The sequence below is a fragment of the Frieseomelitta varia genome, unplaced genomic scaffold (genome assembly GCF_011392965.1).
Source record: "Frieseomelitta varia isolate USP_RPSP 00005682 unplaced genomic scaffold, Fvar_1.2 scaffold_939, whole genome shotgun sequence".
Classification (NCBI taxonomy): Eukaryota; Metazoa; Arthropoda; class Insecta; order Hymenoptera; family Apidae; genus Frieseomelitta; species Frieseomelitta varia.
Genome location: NW_025110744.1, coordinates 74721 through 84940, shown reverse-complemented (window position 1 = coordinate 84940; position 10220 = coordinate 74721). Strand labels below are relative to the sequence as shown.

The following is a 10220-nucleotide window of genomic DNA, read 5'->3' as shown; positions in this document are numbered from 1 at the left end:
TATTTTTATATAAACAACAAAAATCAATTACGGAGTTATTATTTATTTATAGTATTATGATATAAATATAAATTATCATAATCGCTATACGCTACATCACTCTTGTGACATCTAGTAAGCGAAAAGGGAACTACGTTTGCAACATGACAATAGATGATACAGCGAGATATCTATGTGTAATAAATACCAGACATATTAGACGAGCTATGGACATCAAACGGAACTTTGACTAAGGATAGGATAATATTAGACCACAGACGAGGTATATGAATAGACAATATATTTATAATATTTATAATATTTATATATATATAATATTTATAATATTTATATATATATAATATTTATAATATTTATATATATATAATATTTATAATATTTATATATATATAATATTTATAATATTTATATATATTTATAATATATTTATTCAGCCACGATTTTGAGAGCCTTAATCTCATTATCATTTTTGTATCACATCCAGTCGTACCGATTCAAGCAAGTATTGTATCGCAGCACTACTAGTAATGAGAATTAAAATTAAAAAATATGAACAGTGTTGCCAGTTCTATTTCGAGAATTATTTATTGAATTAAACGTAGTTGCACTTCATTAACGAAGGATTGATGAAAATTGGGATGAAAAATTTAGTATATATTTGACTATTAACATCTATTTAAAAGTGTTAGGTTGATATATTACAAATGTCGACGAGCGTACAATAGCAACCAAGGTTGGTAATGTATGTTTGCGTGTCATGTGAATGTTGTGTATTGAGAGTTAGGAAAAACAGAAGAAGAACGAGTAGTAGTATGGAGAGTGTATCCAGAGTGTAAAGAGGAAAGAAACGCTGTGTGCTAAGAAACAAAGTAATTTCTCAAATTGACGCTTTTCTGAATTATTTTCCCAACAAAAAGTATTAGAAAAAACTGATTGAAAGCACTTATAATGCCAATCAGTGTCAACTTATAATGAATGGAACAATAAAAACAACGCAATTCTACATCCTAACCACACACACACATACATGTGGAAAATAAGTCGTGCAAGATACTCTGTCAGTTGCTGAGAAATTTTTTTATAAAATTACAAACTATGGTCATCGTGCTCAATGTTTTTCACACACCCAAATAGCACCTGGGCACGTGAGTGACAGATCCTGACAACACGGAAGTTGATGAACTATTGCATCTTTTTATTTCAAACTGTAATGAGTCTACTCTTTCAGAAATGCAAGATAATGAGGAAAATGAACATGAATTTATTAAAAAAGAAATACAATGAAATCTAATAATTGACTGAAACAATCAGAGTCAAATAATTGTCAATCTAAATTAAATATTAATAGAAATAACCTCAGGCGACTTCTCATCAAAGCACATTTTCGAAAATGCGAAAGTAGTGTTCAAACTTGTTGTTTTGATTAAAAAATCTGCCTGTCGCGAAATATCTTCTTGTACATAAAATTTCATACATTTTTCTACGGAAAAAATATTCTAATCTGCTATACTTTAAATCCCATTGAAGTTCATAATTATAAATTCAATTAATTAAATTATTTAATACTGTTAATATAACTTCCTATTATAAAAAGGAAGATGAAATTGAAAATTATTAATTATTAAAACAAAATATATTACCGGTATCAATAAGTAATAATTGCATCTTTCGCAGCAATGAAGTCAAAAGGTATTCGTCTTCTCTATTATGAAATGTTCAAACAAAATCGTTTTAATAACGATTATTCATAAATATTTGTAATTTATCTATTCACATGGATGTATTACTTTTACGAACATTTAAATTGAAGATATTTTGATTTTATAAATAATTACTATATATATATATATATAGTAATACAGGTATTTTTTATATTTTTGAGCAATAACATTTTTTTGAAGTTTTTTTATATATTAAATCAGGATATATATATATATATATATATATATATATATATATATATATATATATATATATTCTAATTGTTAAAATCGCGATGTGCAAGAAGCCTTATCCTATTTTAATATATAAAAAAACTTCAAAAAAATGTTATTAGTCAAAAGTATAAAAAATACCTGCGATCACTATGCTCGAAAAATTCTACATATACAATCAGTCACCCGATTCGGATTCTTTTGCTCTAGGACATGATTGAGTGACCGAAGAAACATAAGTGCATGCGACTCACGCGACAGATGTGAAGAATCCTCGATGCTGCACTGGAACAGGGAAAGTTATCGTGAAGTCTCCCATCAAGTAGATACCATTTGCCATGATGGTAATGGACGCGTGAAAAATTTCTAAAAGAAACAACATTTTGTTTCTAAAGACACAGTGTTATTTGTCAAAATTTAATGATGATAATAATAAAATTAGGACTAATAATATGAAATATTTTTTATTTTATAATTATAATTTTACATTCGACTTCAATAGAAATTATAGAGAATAGAATTCAAGTACAATAAGCTAAAGTACTTACATTTTTAGCTTTTAAAGCATCATAAAATCCTTAGAAAATTAGAGTATGTGTAGAAGATCTATCTAACAAAACGTTAAACGTTAGAATTTATATTTCAAAGCAAACGAAATCTTAGATTGGAGATAATGAAAGATTCTTACATTCTTGACTTCAGAGCTACCGTTGCATTTTCCCCAAAAATCACAAAAAAAAGATAATGTTGATGTGAAGCGTCTGTGAACATAATGATGAACATTATACTTTGTTGTTAAATTTGAAAAATTGAATAAATTGAAGTACAATATATAAAACTACTTACGATCTTGATCTCCTGGAGAAACCTTATTCTCTTGAACATTGACTCTAATACCGAAAACGAGTATGAAACAAGAAAAGATATAAGAAAAGAAAAATAAAAGACTGTCAACGCGCACGTTTAAGTAACAATCGGCGAACTCACTGACTCTAACTTCGCGAATTATAATTTAAATGAATTATTTAATTTAACAATTTTGCTCAGAAAAATACTTTGCAACAAACACTGACTCTATCGACCGCATTGCGCGCGGTCACAAAAACTGTCTGAAAACAAAGCTGATTAGTAAGAAAGGGGGAAAAGGATACGTTCATTTAGAAAATACTACTATTTCTGTAGAACATGATTATAAAGAAACTTGGATATATATATTAAAGATGTTAACTGTAAATGAACAATTATTGTATTCTGAAACTGTGTTCTGAATGTTCGTTATTAGAGTAGGAAGTACACACATTACATCATGTAGCATGTTATAAATATTCGAAAATGTTTGTACAAATCATAATTTCTAACGCTAATTCAAAATTAGCTAAATATATTTAAGAAGGAATAGAGAAATAAGAAACTCGTGTGAAATCTTGTTTTGAACCGTTTCAATTTCGAGTTAACATTAGAAAAAAGCAAGTACAGTATAATAAAGTACATATAATACAGCGAAGTATGGAAACTTTGAATTTGATAATTTAATAGAAGAACATTTGATAGCATATGTATACCGTTAAGCCAAATAAAATATTAATTAATTTAATCTTTTTCATTTTCATCTTTGTATTCCAAATAATTATGAAATTACGTATTGTGAATTATATCTCAAATATATATGAATTGTATACCAAATGTTATCCAAAATGAATAAAATATTGCCAAATTTTCGTAAAAGTTCATCAAATTGTTCATTAATGATCGTGGCATCTATTTGTTTTATGCTAACTCTGTAATCAAGCACACGAAAGTATGTGTGTAAAAGCATGTAATAAAATATGTGCATATATACACAACACACACACACACGCACACATATATAACAATAAGTTAGTCAAATTACAAGGTCACAATATTTGTTAGAATACTGGTTAGAATTGAAATTAAATTTTGGTATAAAAATTATAAATAACTTTTAGCACGATATCTTCTATTATTATAATATTTATATGCTATTATTTCTTCAATTGTTGGAAATTGTGTGTAATAATTATTTGGTTAAATCTTACTTTAAGTTGAAGCCAAAAATGCACGTTTTATCTTCAAAATTTATAACATAAACACAAATCTACAACTATTGATTTAAATTTTTTAATCTGAAAACTTGTGAATGACACTTCCTCTTGGATGATTTTTCTGAATAATACTTTCTCCTTTACAGGTGAGATGTGCTCCTTTCCGCCATGTTCCCCGTTTAAAAATCGATCGTCAGAAATATCGATTACGTTCGAGAATCGTAAGAAGCGTGTTATGTATTTCACCGTGTAGCAGCGCTGTAATCTGTAACTATGTAGTAACTATGATGATAAATATATTAATACCACAACACTACAAATAAATAATAACTCCGTGATTAATTTTAGTAGTTTATATAAAAATATTATCGATGTAACAAAATATATAATTACTAATGATAAATATCAAATAACGAAGATTAAATAATGAAAGTTAAACAACGAATGAATAATTAATATGATGATTGCAGTATATATAAGTTTCTGTAAATATATTGTCCATGGTGACAATAAAATCACTAACAATTTTTAAATATTCTATTGTTTATACACATCTCGACGGAACGATTCAACATAGATGTCGCTGATCCAAATTCCTCGAAGTAGAGGTCGCTACAACTTATTTAAATCCAATATGCACGTGTTTCGAACGAAATTAACTCGGGATAAAAAGTAACAATACTTGTGGAAATATTTATTTGGTACGTCCAATTCTCTATATAAAATAAAGTGAAAATACCTTATCAATCAATTTTTTTGTAATATTTTTAAACAGATGTAAATAATCAAGTGTCCAATAAATTATTCGTCCCAACTTTCATCAATCCCTGTTGCGAATCGTTATATATTTTTTTTATATTCTTATTTTATATTTCAAATTCTTATTATATTTATATTCTTTTACTGACGAAGTGTCATTATTTCCCAATAGATTATTCTCTAGTGAATATGACTCGTCCTTCAATGTACTAGGACAATGTATACACGTGAACGTTGCCACAAACTTCGATTTAAGTAATTATTTATGTAGTATGTAAAAATGGAACAGTTGAAGGAAATTAAACAAATTATATCAAGTTAAGTTGATGAATATATTTGTAAAATGTTATTTTTTTTTTGTTTAAATTAAATTACTTTGTACAAATTTAAATAGAAAATATATCGCTTAAATAATCAATACACAATATGTTATTATAGCTAAAGGAACGATTACACCGGATATTTGAGTTATATTATCTATCCAATAGAACCTGAAATAAACAAAAATATCACTATTCAAAAAAATATACAAAAATAATAATATTATAATTCTATATTGTATTATTATAATATTATAATAGTATTATAATTCTATATTGTATTATTATAATATTATAATAGTATTATAATTCTATATTGTATTATTATAATATTATAATAGTATTATAATTCTATATTGTATTATTATAATATTATAATAGTATTATAATTCTATATTGTATTATTATAATATTATAATAATATTATAATTCTATATTGTATTATTATAATAATATTATAATTCTATATTGTATTATTATAATAATATTATAATTCTATATTGTATTATTATAATATTATAATAATATTATAATTCTATTGTTTTTTTTACACCAAGATATTTCTATACATACAGTGATAAACGTCGCGCTGCGTTTACAGGATCAAATTTTTCCTTCGTAATGAATTTTACAATTCCTATATGGTAATTTTTTATATATTTTTCCTAATCCATATTTCGTAAATCCAAATTCACTTTACTGCTGTCTTTCAACACTTTTATATCCTCCGCCATCTTACAAACGTTATCTCTATGAAAAGTCCATTCGCGCATAGTGAAGTATATTAACGTTGTAAGCAGCTTATTGAAACGTTTATTAATTTTCATCATTCTGAAATGCCATTTTTAAAATATCGTTCTCCTAGCTTGCGATTACATATCGTTCGACAAACAATAGGACACTTACATTGGTTTCTTACCCCGAACTTTTAAAAAGATATCCATAACAAATGCAGGTAAAACATTCAAGAACATATTCAAAATACCGTAAACAATTTCGTTGTCTATCATTTTGCTATACGGATACCATAATACATCGTTCATTGGCGTTTCTACGCTACATTTCAGGTAAATATTTATCAGTTGATCCCACCTTGGAAAATGAAATATTTATGCTTGTTTAAATTAATAGAATTATGTTTAAAATAAAGAATATTTTTATTGAAGTATCCCAGAAATTAATTTTCATTATTTTTCTCTATTTGCAACTTGAAAACTAATGTGAATACAAACACAAAGTATTTAGCAGATTTCGGGAAGGAAAAGATATTTTCTATAGTTAATAAAGTGTCTTGGGGTAAATCAAGTGTACAAGCCCATATTCAGATAAAATATGGGCTTGTACACTTTTGCGCTCAGTGTCTAAATTTTCATCATCGTTGCAATGATGTGTTTTTGACTTGTGAGCTCCAAATGAATTCTAAATCTTTGTGACACACTTCAAAAGTTGACGAATAAATATTACCTAAGAGGATCTGCGTTACTCGTACAGTTATACACTTCGTTATCACGATGTAGGGTGACATGCCACGCAGCACACAGTACCGTGTCGACGACGTAATCTACAGGTACTAAATCTAATTTTGCGTCCTTCTTGACTGGTAATGCCTTTATATTACCTTTACCAATTTGTAGACTCACGGCTGTAACGTTAAATTAATTAGAACATCATTACTCTCAATTCCTAAAATATATTATCCAAAATATAAGCATACATTTTTTGATTGTTTTCTTTCTTGTGAAAGATAGGGAAAATCTTATATAACGTTAAGAATTAATATTATTTGAAATATAATTAAAGAATCAATGAAGTTTGAATAATTATCACGATTAAGTATACGAAAGTAGACAAACTGAAATTTCCTAATTTATATCAAAAGTGTACTAATAATTTTTCGTAGGTAATACCTGTAATTCCTTGGACATTATCCAGCCAACCAGGACACGGCTGTTCCAAAGAAGCACCAATTATACTTGGCCGTACTACTGCAGATGGAAAACTTTTGCAATCATTGAACACAATCTGCTCTGCTAGATTCTTCGAGAATGTATACGTGTTTGGATGAGTTTTCAAAATTGTTTCTTCTAATAATTGAGTTTTTATCTTGTTTGTCGCAGATGTCGGTTACCGCAGAAGGTTCCCAACTTGTGCTGTGAAATTATTAATGAGAAGTAAACTTGCTTGTTCCGTACTAATTGTATTATAGTTATTCATTTTTTATGCAATAACGAAGTATTTGAGGAAAAGCTTTTGTGTAATTTAATCTTACGTGTAAACTTTTTCTTCGATTTCAGATAAGTAAGCATTACTATAGGCTGTGCTAACATGAATGTAACTGATTACATGCTTCAGTAACTTGCACAGGTCAATGACTCGACTGGTACCTTTCGTGTTTGTATCAATAGCATCATCCAACGGCTGATTAAAATTTAGAGTGGCCGCGATGTGGAACACTATGTTCACTTTATCTATCAACATGAGTCTATCTTCTAGAGAAAGACCTAAATCTGGCAGATTCACGTCACCCTCAACAGGATGAAGTTTACTGAAAATTGAAGAACCGTGTTCTGCTTTGATGGACTCGAATGCCTGAAAGAGGAAGAAATTTTAGAAACTGTACTATATAGTGTTCTATATTCAATCAATTTTCTTATTTTCAAATTTTCACATTGTTCATTGCATTAATTTGTCTAATCTAGTATATAAATTTATTGAATTTAAGTCAAAGTAAATTTATATAATAATGAAGTTGATCGATTTAACATCTGACAGAGTAAAAAGTTAAAATAGCGTGAGTTTTATTTACAAACGGTATCGTCTATAAGCTTTTTTAATCGCTCTTCTATCGTTTGGTTTCTTTTTGGACGCAAAAGTATGAAAATGGTAGCTATGCGTGGACAAACACGCATGAATTTTTCCAAAAGATATTTCCCCACGAAACCGGTAGCTCCGGTCAATAGGATCACAGTGCTGGCGTAAAATTCCTCGATGGAATCCGATTGACTCAGTTTTTTATTAATTTCGGTGTTTGTTTTATCCATAGTGCAGTCTCCTTTTTCAAATTCCATCTGTAATGAAATAATAGAAAGTAGGTAGAAAAATTGCAGAACCGAAGAATGCAAGTTTCTGTATGAATACGTGTTGGCCAAACGTTCTATACATGTTGAAACAATAAGAATACAAAAAGCTAATTTGAGTTGAATCGCTTTTCAATTTTTGATTACATTTTAAAGTCAGAAAGAACAAAATTTCAAATATCAAAAACGTAGAATTGATAAAGATATTGATAAAGAAGTTAATCCCTCTTTGTGAATGAAATATCTCATCAAACTTCATTTTGAACGAACATTTACTATGGTCTAAATTATTTCATGCGTTTTCGTGGCATGTGATTAACAAATTTCCCCTTTATCCAAATTGCTGACCGAGGTATTTCGGATTTTTATAAAAAAAAAATACTAAGTACTCCTTCATCTTCAATTCTATTAGCATAAAAGAAGCGTAGAATATCCAGTATTAGCTGAACGTTTAATGTTTTATTGAAGATGCCAATCAATTACTATCGGTTCGTTCTCAAATAACTTATTTCAAATTTTAACTTGTATTCTGCATTTTTCTCATCACTTGCAAAATGTACAATAAGTAGCCATAAAATGAAGCCAACATTTTGTGAGTGGCTGTATGTTTTAATTACATCTTATGACACAACTGAACAATTGAACAATATCAAGGAAGTTCGGTATTTATTTTCTTACCTGTTGTTTCCACATTATGGCAAAAGAGCGAAAAGAAAAGTAAGAACGGATATGAAAATGAAAATACGTTTTCCCAATACGAGATCCGCTGTGAAGTATTTATACTTTTCATAATACTGCCCCACTAACAGCACTACCATTTCACGATTTCTGTTCCCACTTTCTCCAGGATAACATCGTCTGGTGGTAATAGTGAATAGTGTTTATGCATTTTGTTATGCAAACTAATGAATTAAATCAGTGTACGAGCTGGCAATCATTGACTGAGTAGTAACGTCATTGATTGATGACCAAAGCTCTTTTATTTTATGCGTTGAGCATAACAAAGTTTCAGTTATTCGCGTATAAGCTCAATTGCTTAACTAATGTATTCAATGTACACACGATGTACTCACCTACGTTCTGTTGCATCAAAAATCCTGCATTTTCTACGTGTTGTTCAGATGATTTCCAAATTGCCTCCCTGAAACACAGAATTTACATTATGTCTCTGAACGTTGAGCGCAAAATACACTAAACCTGTGAATAGCGTGCTTTAATATTTTTAAAATTTCATCTGAAAAATAGCGTTTTCGGTGTGGTACGAGTTCGTCTTCGAAGTTACAAATCTTGACGACGAAGACTATATATACAGGGTATTTCGTAACTTGTGGGACTCACTTCGCCTAAAAATAATATAAATATATGTCTTATTTGTCTTCGTTTATGAGATGTAATAAATTTTATAAACAGAGCAAACTCTAGTAAGTTTTACCAGGGATGGTACATTCAATTTGTGAAAATAAAAAGATGTATGAAAAAATATAGAGTTCCATTTAGAAAAACTTGATTAATCTCGAAATTTCCGAAACGCCTCTACCTACAAATGAATCAATTCTATATTTCTCTCCTCGAAATATAATAACACTTGTCTGAAATATTTTTTCGAGTACTGAATAGCTTAGAGTTCTGGAGATAATTTCATTTATAGATTAAAAATGCACCTTGTATACAATATACAGGGTGTTTCGTAACTTGTGAACGTCACTTCGGGAACGAATTATACGCCTAAAAATAATGAAAAAAAGTCATAAATATATGTCCTATCTGTCTTCATTTATGAGATGTAATAAATTTTATAAACAGAGCAAACTCTAGTAAGTTTTACCAGGGATGGTACATTCAATTTTCATAATAATCATAATTGGGATGAAGAAAACCCACATGTTATTGTGCATTCAAGACATCGACATCAGTTTAGTTTAAACGTATGAGCAGGAATAATTGATAAATTTTTAATTGGACCTTTTTCTCTTGATGGGAAACTAGCAGGCACAAAGTACGTTGATTTTTTGAGCACGCGTTTACACGAAATATTAGAGGAAGTTCCAGTCGATATTAGATTATTCG

At 28.7% G+C, this 10220-nt stretch overlaps 1 long non-coding RNA gene and 1 pseudogene across 1 annotated transcript; one reads left to right on the top strand and one right to left on the bottom strand.

Moving 5' to 3' along the window:
- Positions 1-740: 740 nt before the first annotated feature.
- On the top strand, positions 741-2348 carry LOC122537925. Its single transcript, XR_006308736.1, has 3 exons — positions 741-1145; positions 1229-1689; positions 2145-2348. It is a non-coding gene; the product is annotated as an uncharacterized LOC122537925 (long non-coding RNA).
- Positions 2349-5087: 2739 nt separating this feature from the next.
- On the bottom strand, positions 5088-8893 carry LOC122537927 (annotated as a pseudogene).
- Positions 8894-10220: the final 1327 nt, after the last annotated feature.